At 44.1% G+C, this 16082-nt stretch overlaps 1 protein-coding gene across 2 annotated transcripts in view; it reads left to right on the top strand.

The window, feature by feature from the left end:
* Nucleotides 1–16082, top strand: part of SAR1B (secretion associated Ras related GTPase 1B) — a 301257-nt gene that overhangs the window by 195154 nt on the left and 90021 nt on the right. The window lies entirely within an intron of this gene.

The raw sequence follows: 16082 nt of genomic DNA, 5'->3' as shown, positions 1-16082 counted from the left end.
CTACATATAACACCATATATAAAATACATGCACATATATATATATATATATATATATATATATATATATATATATATATATATATATATATATATATGTATATAGATAGCTATATATATATATATATAGATATATAGATATCTATATATATAGATAGATATACATACATATATACAGTATATACATATGTATACAAAACACACTACACAGGGTTCCCCTTAAAATCCATGGATTTTGGGAGGGACCCCTACGCCATTTTTTAAAAAAAATTGGCGCAGGGTTCCCCTTAATTTCCATAATAGACCAGAAGGGCCTGGTATGGATTTTAGAGGGACCCCCACGCAATTTTAAAAAAAAATTTGGTTCGTGTTCCCCTTAATATTCATACCAGACCCAGGGCCTGGTAATGGACTGGGGGGATCCCATGCTCTTTTTTTTCAATGAGTTTTACCTATATTGCCCGATAATTAATTACAGCCACAATCAGTTTTGAATGACAATTTTTCCTTTAGAAAAGTCATTTTGCTTTGGTACTGTTCTAAACACGGGAAAAGTGCTCCACTTTACAGGCATACTATAGACACCCCCAGGCACAATATTTAAAGAAATATTTCATTTTTATTGTTTCACTTTAAGCATTAAAAAAATCACTTCTCACGAAAAAACTGACATTTAAAAAAAAAAAATTTGCATTGATACATGTCCTTTGGGGCAGGACCCAGGTCCCAAAACACGTTTTATGACAATAACTTGCATATAAGATATAAGCCTTTAAAATTAGCACTTTTGATTTTTCATGTTTCCCATAGACTTTAACGGTGTTCTGGCGGCTTTCGAAATTGCCCCGAACACTGCATATTGTTCGGTGTTCGCAGAACATCCAAACAACCAAAGTTCGCCCATCCCTATCCATGATATCCATGATATCGGGTGTCACGTCTGGATATCGATGGATACCTAACCCTATAAGGGTTGATGCTGTTTTGCCGAGCATGAGAGTGCAAGGCATCGTCATTTGGTGAGTTTTTAAGGGGAAAAAACTGAGTGCATGCGGTGTGGTGAAAGTTTTGAAGATTTCACATCAGGATATATTCAGCTTTCCTTGTTTGAGACAGTCCAGTCTCATTTATGGACTATTTTTGCACAAACTTTATTATTAGTTGTTTATTTATGTATTAGTGTTGATCTCTATTACCTGTCACTGGGTTTATTTATTTATACTGTTTAGCACCACTATTTACTTTAGTTTACACTGTAAATGCTTATATATATATATATATATATATATATATATATATATATATATATATATATATATATATATATATATATTACATGTTTTATGTGACAACACTGAAGAAATGACACTTTGCTACAATGTAAAGTAGTACAGCTTGTATAACAGTGTAAATTTACTGTCCCCTCAAAATAACTCAACACACAGCCATTAATGTCTAAACCGCTGGCAACATAAGCGAGTACACCCCTAAGTGAAAATGTCCAAATTGGGCCCAATTAGCCATTTTCCCTCCCTGGTGTCATGGTGTCATGTGATTTGTTAGTGTTACAAGGTCTCAGTTGTGAATGGGGGAGCAAGTGTGTTAAATTTGGTGTTATCACTCTCACTCTCTTATACTGGTCACTGGAAGTTCAACATGGCACCTCATGGCAAAGAACTCTCTGAGAATCTGCAAAAAAGAATTGTTGCTCTACATAAAGATGACCTAGGCTATAAGAAGATTGTCAAGTCCCTGAAACTGAGCTTCAGTGCGGTGGCCAAGACCATACAGCGGTTTAACAGGACATGTTCCACTCAGAACAGGCCTCGCCATGGTCAACCAAAGAAGTTGAGTCCACATGCTCAGTGTCATATCCAGAGTTTGTCTTTGGGAAATAGAGGTGTGAGTGCTGCCAGCATTGCTGCAGAGGTTGAAGGGGTAGGGGGTCAGCCTGTCAGTGCTCAGCCCATACGCTGCACACTGCATCAAATTGGTCTGCATGGCTGTCATCCCAGAAGGAAGCCTCTTCTAAAGATGATACACAAGAAAGCCCACAAACAGTTTGCTGAAGACAAGCAGACTAAGGACATGGATTACTGGAACCATGTCATGTGGTCTGATGAGATCAAGATAAACTTATTTGGTTCAGATGGTGTCAAGCGTGTGTGGCGGCAACCAGGTGAGGAGTACAAAGACAAGTGTGTCTTACCTACAGTCAAACATGGTGGTGGGAGTGTCATGGTCTGGGGCTGCATGAGTGCTGCCGGCACTGAGGAGCTACAGTTCATTGAGGGAACCATGAATGTACTGTGACATACTGAAGCATAGCATGAGCCCCCTCCCTTCGGAGACTGGGCCGCAGGGCAGTATTCCAACATAACGACCCCAAACACATCTCCAAGACGACCACTGCCTTGTTAAAGAAGCTGAGGGTAAAGGTGATGGACTGGCCAAGCATGTCTCCAGACCTAAACCCTATTGAGCATCTGTGGGGCATTCTCAAATGGAAGGTAGAGGAGCGCAAGGTCTCCAACATCCACCAGCTCTGTGATGTCATCATGGAGGAGTGTAAGAGGACACCAGTGGCAATCTGTGAAGCTCTGGTGAACTCCATGCCCAAGAGGGTTAAGGCAGTGCTGGAAAATAATGGTGGCCACAAAATATATTGACACTTTGGGCCCAATTTGGAAATTTTCTTTTAGAGATGTACTTACTTTTGTTGCCAGCAGTTTAGACATTAATGGCCGTGTGCTGAGTTATTTTGAGGGGACAGCAAATTTACACTGTTATACAAGCTGTACACTCACTACTTTACATTGTAGCAAAGTGTAATTTCTTCAGTACTGTCACATGAAAAGAGATAATAAAATATTTACAAAAATGTGAGGGGTGTACTCACTTTTGTGAGATACTTTTATGTATATATATATATATATATATATATATATATATATATACCCTATATCTATAGTGCTTTCGGTGGTGTACAGTTTCTAATACACTTATACACTTCAGGCGGTGTACACAGTATATAATACAGTGTGTACAGTTTCTAATACACTTCAGGCAGTGTACACAGTATATAATACAGTGCAGCCGGTGTACAGTTTCTAATACAGTGCAGGTGGTGTACACAGTATATAATACAGTGTAGTGTGCTGTGAAAAAAAAATCCCAGGCCACCAAGGAGAGGCAGACACTCACAGGCCACTAAAAGAGGGCAAGCAGCCTCTGTGTATACAGTCAACAGTGGTGTTCGTGGAGATGGTGCATTCTCCGCAGGTGGCCGTGGGGCACGCTTGTCCTTTTTTTTTTCTGCTGCTGGCCGTTTTTATTGAGCCACAACATGCAGAAGAGTTGGTGGAGTGGATAACGAAGCCGTCCTCATCCTCTGTCAGGCTCATAGTAGTTTGCCTTCCAACGCAACTGCCAAAGCAGCCTATTCCACCTGCTCCTTGTCCACAGTTACTCCTTCCATAGCCTGACCATCATGCACGGAGGAGAGTCCCCAGAATTATTTGACCACAGTGTCAGTCACATGCTGCTGGAGGATGCGCAGCAATATGAAGGCTCCAATGTTGGTTTCCAGGTTGAGGAAGGGAGTAATGTGAGCCTAGAGAGAGGGGGTGCTACAGAAGGAGAAGAAACTGGCAGTCATGTTCCCCAAGCTGCAGTTATACTGCCAAGTTTGCTCCAGTGACGAGGAGGGAGGGAATGATGAGATCACTGACTGTACTTGGGTGCCTGAGAGAAGAGGAGGAAAGTCAGGAGGAGGAGGCACAACTCCAACTAGGCAGAATGTCCTCCATGGGGCAGCTTAAGGGCAGCCACCCTATTGCATCACACCACAGGACTCCGCAGGTGCACGGTACTGCTGACTCCACACTGACTTTTAAAAGTTCCTTGGTGTGGGCCTTTTTTGACACGTGTGCAGCAGATCGCACCGTTGCTGTTTGCAACCTATGTCTGAAGCGGATCAAGCATGGCCAGAACAGCAGCCGCTTCATGCTTGACCACATGCTTGACCAGACATATGACGACCTGCCATGCAGTCCATTGGCAGCAGCACCTGAAAGACCCACATCATAGAAAAAAGGCGGACTTCTCCTTGCTCCTCATCTGGGATCTCAAACCCTACTATACCTCCAGTCCTCTCAAAAACCTGCACTGAGAGGAATGAAGGTGTACCAATAGGTGTCACAAATACTTGCAGCCAAACTGCTAGCAGTTGAATTCAGCAGGCAAATTTACCTACCCCAGTTGCTTAATCATAAAAAGAAATTCGGTCCCAGCCATCCACATGCTCAGCATCCAAATGCTAGCCTGGCCAAATTGCTAGCACTGCAACTGCCGCCTTTTCAGCTGGTAGACTTAGCTCCTTTTTCGTGAATTTGTGGAATGTACTGAACCACAGTGGCAGGTTCCAAAACGCCATTTATTTTAATGTAATGCCATTCCGGCTCTCTACCGCCATGTGGAAGGCAATGTTTTGGCCTCGGAGAGGCCGGTCAGCAGTAAATTAAGCTGGGAAGGAGGCAGGACAGGGTTCAGTGTTGGAGCTTATTCCACCACCACGCCTCCAAAAAGCTAGTGGTGATTCTGCCACAACATCTATATGCTCCCCTCCCTCCTCTTATTCTTCCTTCTCTAGCTCTCAAACTTTGTGTGTCAGAAATTCCGATGGAAAATGTGTGATGGAGCCCACACATGGTCGGAATTTCTGACAACAAGGTCCTATCACACATTTTCTGTCGGAAAATCCGACCGTGTGTACAGGGCATTAGTAGAACCGATGGAGATACTGCTGGAAACCTCACGGACTGGCCCCACCACCCCTGATGACGTCAATTGTGACGAAACGGTCATAGGGTCTGTTGCGCACACACGCACGGCGCATGCGCGTTTTGAATTTAAAGATACTAGCAGAGCTTTTTTACTTATCCTTGCAAGGAATGTTTTTATATCATTGGGACGTTGTCCAATAAACTTTTTTAGGAACGTCTGCACTATTGGAGTTTATCTTCTCTTTCTTGGTTAAATTCATTGAATGCTGTGGAAGTGGTCACCCATCGGTGTGCAGTCTCGGTTCTTCGGTCACTCACTGATATGCAGTGCCTGTCTTTCTGTGAATGTGCTAGGACAGGCACTTTTTCATCTACATCAGCTGATCGTCCATGAGGGAAGTCCGTGAGGTTTCCAGCAGTATCTCCATCGGTTCTACTAAGCCTGTTCTGACCCCCCTGAGAAGGGCAGTCGCAGGCTTTCTGGTAAGCCTCCATTGTACTTTACGGTGACGGGCTGCACAAGTGGTGGAGAATACAGACCTTGGGTCCTTCACAGAAAATTAATTTTTACATGGACTCCTTCGTTTTTATATTTATGTACCTTTTTGTTTTTTATTCATTTTTGATTTTTCATGCACATTTTATATGTTATCATGTTATGTTATGTAGCGCCTTCCCCCGAAGGAGCGGCTGATTAATTCAAGTTTACCACCTGACCCATCGCAGCCCATACAATCAGAAACAGTCCATATTGCATTTTTCTCTTGCTTTTATTTAAGTAACATGAACTGGGATAGGAGAAGGATTTTTTTGAGATGCTCTTTTGTTGCTTTGTAATCTTTTCTTTGCATCTCATGCAAGACCTAGAATCATTGCGGATAATAGGAAATCGCTCTATGTGATTTCTTCATCAGGGAAGATGGAAGTAGATTTGATAGAGAATAATTGATAAAGAGTCACTCTGAATAACTTATTCATCTGCAGAACTTTTCAAGAACAGTCTGTATCTCTATATGTGTACTAGAAGCTTTACCGCCACCTCTTTACCACTACTTCCCATCTGCATGGTACTTCCAAGTTGAGCTAAAGAAAAGTCACTCTGAATAACTCCTCCCGCTTGACTGATTGGCATCCCGGGCCATTGTTGAACCCAAAGTCACAGGCCATCACCACCTGTCTCACTGACTTGCGTACCAACATCCCTCAGCCTCTGGCAATACCCTTCCCTTGGGCTTTCACTCACGTGATCAATAGTCCATGTGCCACTCATAAACGATCGATCACCCAGTTTCCTTCCGCTTAGTTGCTACTTCTTCTGCAATGATTCTTTCATCCCTTTCCTCCTTTCGGGCACGCTCCCGTCCCCACAGGGGCGGCCAACAACACCAGCGACTACATGCTGTACGGTGTCATCTACTCCTCTACGGGTGCCGGTTCCCCACCCTCCTTGCAAGGGGGGGCTCCGTTGGCTCCCCGGAGGGGGAACCTCTCCCTTCCGGGAACCTGGCTGGGCTTCTCTCCAAACTCGAACTCCTGACTCACCATGTGACCCAGCTTTTTATATGAGAGTCCCGCCTCCTGCCAAGCAAATTAATGATTGGCCAGAACTCGCATACAAACTACCTGTCACTCAGATCCCAAATAAACAAACAGGCCTGCTATATGGTACCAGCCTGCCTAAATTTACCTGAAATTGTAAGCTAACAAAAAAAAGTCACCTACATAAAAGTAGGTGCCCGCTACATACACCCCCCATGTAAATCACAACTGTCCCCAGTTGTGGGGAATGAATTTAGAATACCTCCTTAAGTTTAAAGAGGGAAGAGCATCTCATTACATCAAATGGAATGGGGAAAAATAAACTTGAAACAAAATAACATCGACATTACTGTACACAATAACAGCACAATATAGTGTTCACTTATACAATTTACATGGCCTGACTGTAGGTCCCTACAGTTAACATTCCATACAAGTGGAACCAAAGCACTACTCCCGCAGGAGGAATACTCTGCTTACCACAGGTCTTCATCTGTAAGATAGACAGCAGTCACATCTTCAATATACCTAAAAGAAGACACAAAACATTTCTAACTAACACTAACTACTACACACATTACCAAACAGAGGGGGTTATCATCCTCTATTGGGTAATTAATCAAATATACAATCTTCTATGGCATGTACATTTCTGTTAGGATCATCGCTCCCTCAAAAGGAGTCTAACAGACTTCCTGCAGAGCGCACCTCGAACAGACATGCTCAACAAATGAATCCATCTGCCCGTTGGCAAATAAACTTTCTGTTTGGCTCTTAAACAAGAGTCCTTGTAGAAGTACTTGTGCAGCAAAGGGACTTAGCAGAAACAGCACACTCTAGTGTCCATAACTTTGTCCTTGTTAGGCACCATGAATGTGAGTCTCCTGCTGAACAGTTTATTTGGGGAAAATCCACCCTAACCCATCTGCCATCCTCCAGTCAATATGGGTACTAAAATACATTTGTGAATGCACTTCCAACAATCCTGCTCACAAATAGTACCTCGGGTCAGGCAACCTTTTTCGACTGTCCCCTTGTCCTCTCACCAAGATAGAGTAGCTACGGGTGTTTTGTCCTGCCTTTACCACCAACACTCTATCCTTGTGAATCGCTCTTCCAAGTCTCCATTCGCGGTGGATGTCTTTAAATCGGACCCAGACCTCACTGTCAGGTGTCCTTTTTGGTTTAGGAACATGGAGATAATCCCAAACAAGATCGTCCTCACATGCTTCCCGGGAACTTTCAACAATCTCCATAATCCATTCAGGAACATAGGGATAATATAGGCCCCACTCCTGAGCCACTTTCCTTTGAACCTCTCTCTTAAATCTTGAAAGTCTTAGCAAATCTTTAGCCTTTCCTCTGCCACGCAAAACACATGCGTCAGAAGCTCTACTGACCCACTGTTGATACGTGGCTGCCCTGGTAGGAAGGGTAGTATTTGAAACATTGAAAGGGGGTACTGGAGTTTTAGATGTACCGGATAACTTTTCTGACACTCCTGTGGAAGCCTCCACTGAAGTAGAACTTTCCAGGAAACATTCTTCCTCATCACTTGATTCAAACTCTTCAGGGGATGACCATTCAAACAAATTGTCCATAGATCCATATTTTTGTAAAATCTGCGGTGATCCCCAATCTACAGCCTGGCTTCTGTCTACCCTGTCCGGCTCACCCGTGGGATCCCCCTCCTGTAACTTAGGCTCCTTCCAGACGGGCACAACAAAGGGCTTACTGTCAGCTGGCTCCTCAGGGGTTTCTTCCAAAGACTGTGCAATACTCTCAGCAGTCCCTGGGTCCCCAGCCAGGCTACAGGCTTTTCTGTTAGATCCTACCTGATCTTCTGGTGGCTCAGATTCAGCCAAATCAGATAGGAGCTCCTCTACTGCTGCAGCAGACGATACACGACCCTCTCCGTCCTACAGAATCACCTGTTCTTGCGGCAGACAAAGTCCCGTTGCAAGACTGGCGGAGTAGTACTTGACTTCCTGTTGAACGGGTCCCAGCCGTGTCAATTGAACACCACAATGTCCACACTGAGCCCAGGCAGTGACTCCAAGCGTAGGCCTCTGACATCCGGGACACAACATACAAAGTCTCTCCACTCCTTCAATCACTCCTAGCGCCAGTCCTCCGGTGAGCTCTATTCGAACACTGGTATCGATCAGAACCCGGTCCTGCAAGTCAGATAACCGCTGCATGATAATCGTATTCCCAACACCTTCCTCCATCTTCCTCCGCCTGTTTCGGTCTGGCACGTGGCATGCTGAAGAATTTTCCTCTGAGGCGTGGCTCCACTCCCCACTTGTTGGTTCAGCACGCGAGGAACAGTAGCTGCACATTTTCAAAGTCCTCCCCAGCAACCCCTGGTGGCAGGTACTGTTATACTGCAGGCTATCTTGGCAACAGTTACTGATATGCAGACTCCATTGTTATGGGAGATGGCTAGCGGACAAATGTGAAACAGATATCCCAGACGACACCTCCACATGTATCGCTTACCCTGGAAGGAGGGGCTGATTAATTATTATATCCATAAATTCACGTTTACCACCTGACCCATCGCAGCCCATACAATCAGAAACAGTCCATATTGCATTTTTCTCTTGCTTTATTTAAGTAACATGAACTGGGATAGGTGAGGGATTTTTTTGAGATGCTCTTTTGTTGCTTTGTAATCTTTTCTTTGCCTCTCATGCAAGACCTAGAATCATTGTGGATAATAGGAAATCACACTATGTGATTTCTTCATCAGGGAAGATGGAAGTAGATTTGATAGAGGATAATTGATAAAGAGTCACTCTAAATAACTTCTTCATCTGCAGAACTTTTCAAGAACAGTCTGTATCTCTATATGTGTACTAGTAGCTTTACCGCCACCTCTTTACCGCTACTTCCCATCTGCATGGTACTTTCAAGTTGAGCTAAAGAAAAGTCACTCTGAATAACTCCTCCCGCTTGACTGATTGGAATCCCGGGGCATTGTTGAACCCAAAGTCACAAGCCATCATCACCTGTCTCACTGACTTGTGTACCAACATCCCTCAGCCTCTGGCAGTATCCTTGCCTTGGGCTTTCACTCACGTGATCAATAGTCCATGTGCCACTCGTAAACGATTGATCACCCAGTTTCCTTCCGCTTAGTTGCTACTTCTTCTGCAATGATTCTTTCATCCCTTTCCTCCTTTCTGGCACGCTCCCTTCCCCTCAGGGGTGGCCAACGACACCAGCGACTACATGCTGTACATGTGTCATCTACTCCTCTACGGGTGCCTGTTCCCCACTCTCCTCACAAGGGGGGGCTCATTGGCGTTGAACCTTTCCCCTCCGAGAACCAGGCTGGGCTTCTCTCCAAACTCCTGACTCACCATGTGGCCCGGCTTTTTATATGAGAGTCCCGCCTCCTGCCAAACAAATTAATGATTGGCCAGAACTCGCATACAAACTACCTGTCACTCAGATCCCAAATAAACAAACAGGCCTGCTATATGGTACAAGCCTGCCTAAATTTACCTGAAATTGTAAGCTAACAAAAAAAAGTCACCTACATAAAAGTAGTTGCCCGCTAAACACATATGGACTGTTTTTTTTACTGGATGGTCTGTTTGTATTTTTTGATTCATGTTTACATATGTTTGGTATATTGTAAATTTTTATTTGCACTTCTGTAAACACATCCTGCGCTGCACTCCTATTTCTATACCTTATCCAAGCATGCAACCTGGCAGGCCACAAGATAAGGGGGGGGACGAGAGAGCGCCCCCCCCCCCCAGAACTGTACCAGGCCATATGCCCTCAACATGGGGAGGGTGCTTTGGGGTACTTTGGAATTCCCCTTAATATCCCTACCAGATCCGAAAGGCCTGGAAATTAACTGGGGGTGGGGGGGGGCCCACGCTGTTTTTTTTTTTTTTCAATTATATTTTTTATGTATATTGCCAGGAACGGGAAATCCATTACAGCCTCAAGCAATTTTAAATGACATTTTTTCCTTTAGAAATGTCATTTTGCTGCAGTATTGTTATAAATATGGGGAAAATGCGCTACTTTACAGGCAGACTAAGGGGACCCCCCCTGGCATGATATTTAAAGGAATATTTCATTTTTATTGTTTCACTTTAAGCATTCTTAAAATCACTGCTCCTGAAAAAACAGCCGTTTTTTAAACTTTTTTTTTGCATTGATACATGTCTCCTGGGACTAGGTAGCTCTTTATTTTATGGCAGATATTTTAGGCTAAAGCCCACCATAGACGGTTCAAATCTCATCCAGTTCAGCAGGGACCAGCTGAGATTCGAACCATGTGTGAGCAGGCTGAATGTGCCTACCCAAGTTGATAGATCAACTTGGGTACGACCAGCCTGTCGGATTTTACATGCGATTATCGCTAGCGGCTATTATATCACTGTGTTCTCCTGGCAGGGACAGTACCCTCATTTACCCGCAGGAAGAACACAATGGCTCCTCGGGAGGGATTCCCCCATCAACACAGTGATTGCAGGAAAGAAAATCACTCCATCTATGGCCAGCGTTAAGGTTCAAAGTAAACAAGTGACGGTACAGTCATATAGTGGCACCGATCCCCAGAAGAAAATGAAATTCACAGAGGGAAAAAGGATGGGGATTTTAAGGGTGCAAAAAGTGATGTCAGATGCATTCAATAAAAAATATATTGTTGTTTTATTTCTTGTCAAAAGGAACAAAACAGAATAAAATCAATGAACACAGGCAGGTACAGTGTTATTAACAAGATGTTAGAATGGGACAGCATACGGAACCCGACATGTTTTGCCCATAAGTCGGGCTTCTTCAGGGGAGCTGTCCTTGCAGGGGTACAAGCCTTCTAAAAGTAACAGACATACAAACACCATACACATAGAAAAAATATATATATATATAAGTATCAAATAGCAAATAAGTAAATATAAACATATCACCACCCAAAGATTACACAAATGTACAGAAAAAGAAATATGTACTGATGAATATAGTAGTGTATGCACCTGTATATCCAATCCCAGAGCAGTGCTTCTATCCCGAATCAACCAAAGTGAGAGGGGCAGCAGTTCCGTTGCACTCACACTTACAGCCCACTTACACAGTCAAGGCCATGAGCGGCTGGGGGCCACAGAGAGGACAAATGGACCAGCTAAACATAGGGTAGATAAAAGAAAGAAAGAAAAAAAAAAAAAAGGAAAAAAAAAGGAAAAAAAGAGAGATATGTAGGTAAGGATATAATATATCCATTAGTATATACATATATATAAATACACAAGTGTATAAATAAACATTCAATTGAATGAATATTTAATCTATGGAACAAATCTAACCACCAATTAGTTGGATAAAAGGAAGGAAAGAACTCACAATATGAACGTTGAAGGCATTTAACGCCAAGGGACTTGGTAGAGCCACCTTACAGCACTGGGAGCAAGGGGTAGGCTCGTGCTGGAAAAAATGGGGGAATAATGGAATTAGAGGTTGATCAAGGGATCCAATGTTCAAATAACAAAGAGTCAGTAGTACAGAGCAGTAGTGTAATGCTCAGACAGGGGGGTCAGAGGGAGCCAGGGTAGTGATAAATAGGACAGCCAGGCAACCAGTAATAACTAGGTATATACATAGATCCAAAGAACACAACTACATGGGTTACCTTAAGTGGTGGCACAGCGTGTCCCAAGGGGCTCCGGCAGCGAATGAACGCCGAGGCAGCGCCGTTTTTATCCCCCCATCCGGTCCGAAGAGGGCCGGAAGCGGACGCAGAGCTACAGCGCACCTGCGCACTGTTGCACCTCAACGCTACGTCCGTCGTCGCCGGGTCCTAAGGACTGTGCGCACGGCGGAACGGAGCGGCTCCCCTCAGCGGTGACCGAGAGAAGAGGGGAGCTTCTCCTCTGTATAAACAGAGGGAAAAGGTGCAGAGCGTGCGGGGCGGTGCAGAGAGGCGGGCGTCCTGTCAGTGGGCAGGAACGCCCTCGGGTGTCCATGTGACCACCATATGCCAAAGGCTCAGGCTGGAGCGTGGCCAAAGATGCAAGGGCAAAGACAGGCACCAATACAATGGGAGAAAGGGGAAATGAATCCCAGAGTGTAAAAGGGCGTTTAAGCAATGCCGAGGTTTTTAAGATAGACAAGTGCATTTACAAAACAATGAACATTGCAGTGCTAAAACTCGCTAGCATAATGTAGCCATACAGTGTGAATCGTTTAAACTATTAAGTACATAAATGAACAAAAAATATATAAGTGTACAGAGGAAAGAAATTTTCTTTATATAGGTACACAGTAGATTATAATCAGAGGTGAATACAATACAGTTGAATAGACACAAACAATAAAGTGAGTATCAATCCAATGCTGAATAAGACAAAAAGGATTACTTGTCAGTTATATCCTGTAGGGTTCATTCACTACGGCCAGAACTAGAGAAGAAGACAGAAAAATGAAAAGTAGAAGAGGATAGACAGAGGAAGAAAAAAGAGAAGATGAAGGGACGAGCAGGGAAGAAGGGAGAGAGGGGGAGGGGGGGAGGAAAAAAAGGGGGGGGGGAGAACAGGAAGAGGGGAAGGGGGAAAAAAAAAGGGGGGAAGAGGAAGAAAGGATGAGGGATAGGAGGGGAGGTTTTAGAGAAAGGGCTTAAAGCTCAGTATTTTATTTAGACCAGGGTGAACAGTAGCTTTCAATAAATGTATCCACCGAGACTCAAGTTGTAATCATTTTGAATCATTACTACGACCTCTAATATCCAGAGGGATATGTTCCAATGCCATGAATTTGATGGTATCCAGTCTGAAGTCGTGGTATAGTCCCACATGGCGACTGATTGGGGTCTCCATTCTACGTTTATGAATGAGTGATATATGGTCATTAATTCTTTTGGAGAAAGTACGTTTTGTCTTTCCAACATAGAAGCATTTGCAGGTGCATCTATGTTTGATCCTATGGATTTGGCCATTGGGCAAATTGATCTCATGGTGGTTCAACATAAAGCAGCATTTGTCGCATTTTTTGCATGGAAATGTTCCTGTAGTGGATATAGGTAGAGAGGACATTTGGAAGTGACTTCGGGTAAGGTGGTCTTTCAGGGACCGATCACGTCTGTAGGTAATTAATGGTTGGTTCTCAACATATTTACATGCTATAGGGTCGGCCAACAACAATGGCCAGTATTTGCTGAAGATTTTTTTAACTTGTTTGTGTTGTTTAGTATATGATGTGATGATCCTTACTATTTTAGAAGAGGATTTTATTTTTTTCTTGTGGATTAGTGTATTCCTATCAGGAGCTTTAGCTGGACTATAGGCCTTTTTTAAGGTGCTGTGGGAGTAGCCCCTGTCGTGCAGACGATTGTACAGAAGTTTAGCTTCCTTCTGAAAGTCACCATCCCTACTACAGTTACGCCTCACCCTGAGGTATTGGCTGTAGGGGATGCTGTCAATCAAAGGCTTTGGATGTGAACTAGAGGCATGGAGAATAGCGTTGCTGGCTGATGGTTTTCTGAACAGAGATGTGCCCAGAGAGCCATCATCTTCTACGAAAATTTGAATATCCAAAAAATTCACAATTTTCCTATCACAGGACATGGTAAATTTAAGGTTATAGGTGTTGTTGCTCAGGATATCCATGAATTCAAGCAGCTCATCATGGGTGCCTGACCAGATAATCAGGATATCATCGATGTATCGATTAAACGTTACTACATTTTCTAAGTGCCTCGCGATATATTCTCTGGAAAATAGGTCTCTCTCCCACCCCCCCAGGTACAGGTTGGCATACGATGGGGCACAGCGTGTGCCCATCGCTACCCCCTGCACCTGGAGGTAGTGGGAGAGATCAAAAACAAACACGTTCCTAGTGAGGACAAACCTCAATAGTTCGAGTATGAATTTATTGTATGAATCAGCAGCCTCCCCGCGTTCCTGCAGGTGTTCGGCCACTATCGAAAGCCCCTTCTCGTGCGGGATTATATTATAAAGGCTCTCAACATCAATGGTAACTAGCCAGGCATCCTTTGGAACGGAGATGCCCTCTAGTACTTTAATGAGGTCGATCATGTCCTGTACATAAGAGAATAGTGCCTTTACATGCGGGCTAAGATAAGTATCGATTAGGTTACTGGCGTTCTCAGCCAGGCAACCACAGCCAGAAATAATTGGGCGGCCTGGAGGATGAGTTAGTGATTTGTGAACCTTTGGTAAGGTGTAGAAAAAGTAAAGTAAACCTTTACTTTTTTTCAAAGTAAAACTATGGCCAAAATAGTTACGTTTTTGGATATGTAGTGATACCCCCATAGGAGCCGCTGGAAATATGCCCGGCGTCTTCTTCCAAGTAATTTTCCCCACAGCCAGGAACATGATCACAGTCACTCTTTAGCTCAATGGCAAGTCCAGGGATATTCTTTTTGGTGTTTTTATTTTTGGGATAACTTGAATAAGGTAATTGAGTGGGATATTCCAAAAAGAACTAAGTACAAAGTGAGGACAGTAAACTTCCTTCTATAGAACTGAAGCAAAAGACCTTGCAAGGCTTCATAATAGAAGCAGTCAAAAGCACAAAAGCTTCTTCTTTTAAGAAATTAGAGCAGAGTCACTTTACCGAGAATAAGCCTGATCTCTTCCGGACACCAACTGATGTCCCCTTTGTACAAACACACAGCTGAATCTCTAGCACCAGAGGGGTGGCAGCAGCCCACAAACCTCTAAGATCTCTCACAGCAGTCTGTATTCACAAATATCCATGGAAAGTTGGTTGCCTCCTTCCAACATCCATGTGACACCGTTTTCCTGTGCTACCAGACGAGATCTTCAGACGACAGCCCCTCAGTCAGCTCTCTGTAACTTCAGCAAAGCAGGCTCTCAGGTAGCCCAGAGGCCTCACAAACAGCAAGCACATGGCAGGATTGCCTAGAGGGGCAGCTAGCCCCCTTTATTCTGTGTTCCACTTCTAAAGGAAAAGACCTGGATGCTCTGTGTCTCTGTGTCTGAGTATTTATACAGACTCCTAGCAGCCTTCAGGGCCACCCTCTCTGGGATTGGTCAGGGCTACTGTATATAAATATTCATGCTGTTTATTTGCCTTGCTCCACACCTATGTTCTAGAGTGGGGGTCAGCAACCTGTATATCGTGATCTACCAGTAAATTGTATACAGGTGACTGGTAGATTGTGGTCTGGGCTTGCTGACCCACCATCCCAGAGCATCAAACAGAGTGCAATGCAGAGGGATTACTTGTAAAGTTGGAGCTGTAATGGGGATCAGGAGCCTCATAAGCCGATGCCTCCTCTGTAATGCTGGCTCCTATCTCCTATCCTGGCTAGTGGTCTCTAGAGTGGTGCCAGCAGCAGGAAATAAGAGATCTTTAGGTCAGTGTGAAGCAGTACACTGGACATAATAGTACAGTGTACCTCCAGCTTTCCTGCGGGTTTGCTGCACTTAGCCATCGACTTCTATTATATCCTGCTGTTTTACCACCCCCAACTTTACGTGTGAACGAGCCCTAAGGGTGCCGCTGCTGAATGCAACCAAGGGCTCATTCGCAAGTGCTGCTCCTCTGAAAAGCGATCTGAGCGTGTGTTGATAGGTGGGGAGGAGGCGATATGTTGCCTCCTCACCACCTGATTTAAACCCATGATTGCTGTCAATGCACGCTTTTTTGACACAGTAGTACTGCAATTAGGTTTAAATCAGATGTTAGGAGGCGACACTGTGCCCGGTGATCTTTGACTTCTCCCGTGTTGTTCAGGTAGATCTCCACCTCTTTA

This window comes from Aquarana catesbeiana, linkage group LG03 (assembly GCF_042186555.1).
Source record: "Aquarana catesbeiana isolate 2022-GZ linkage group LG03, ASM4218655v1, whole genome shotgun sequence".
Lineage (NCBI taxonomy): Eukaryota > Metazoa > Chordata > Amphibia > Anura > Ranidae > Aquarana > Aquarana catesbeiana.
The sequence above is the reverse complement of the archived record's forward strand: the minus strand, read 5'-3'. Positions and strand labels throughout refer to the sequence as shown.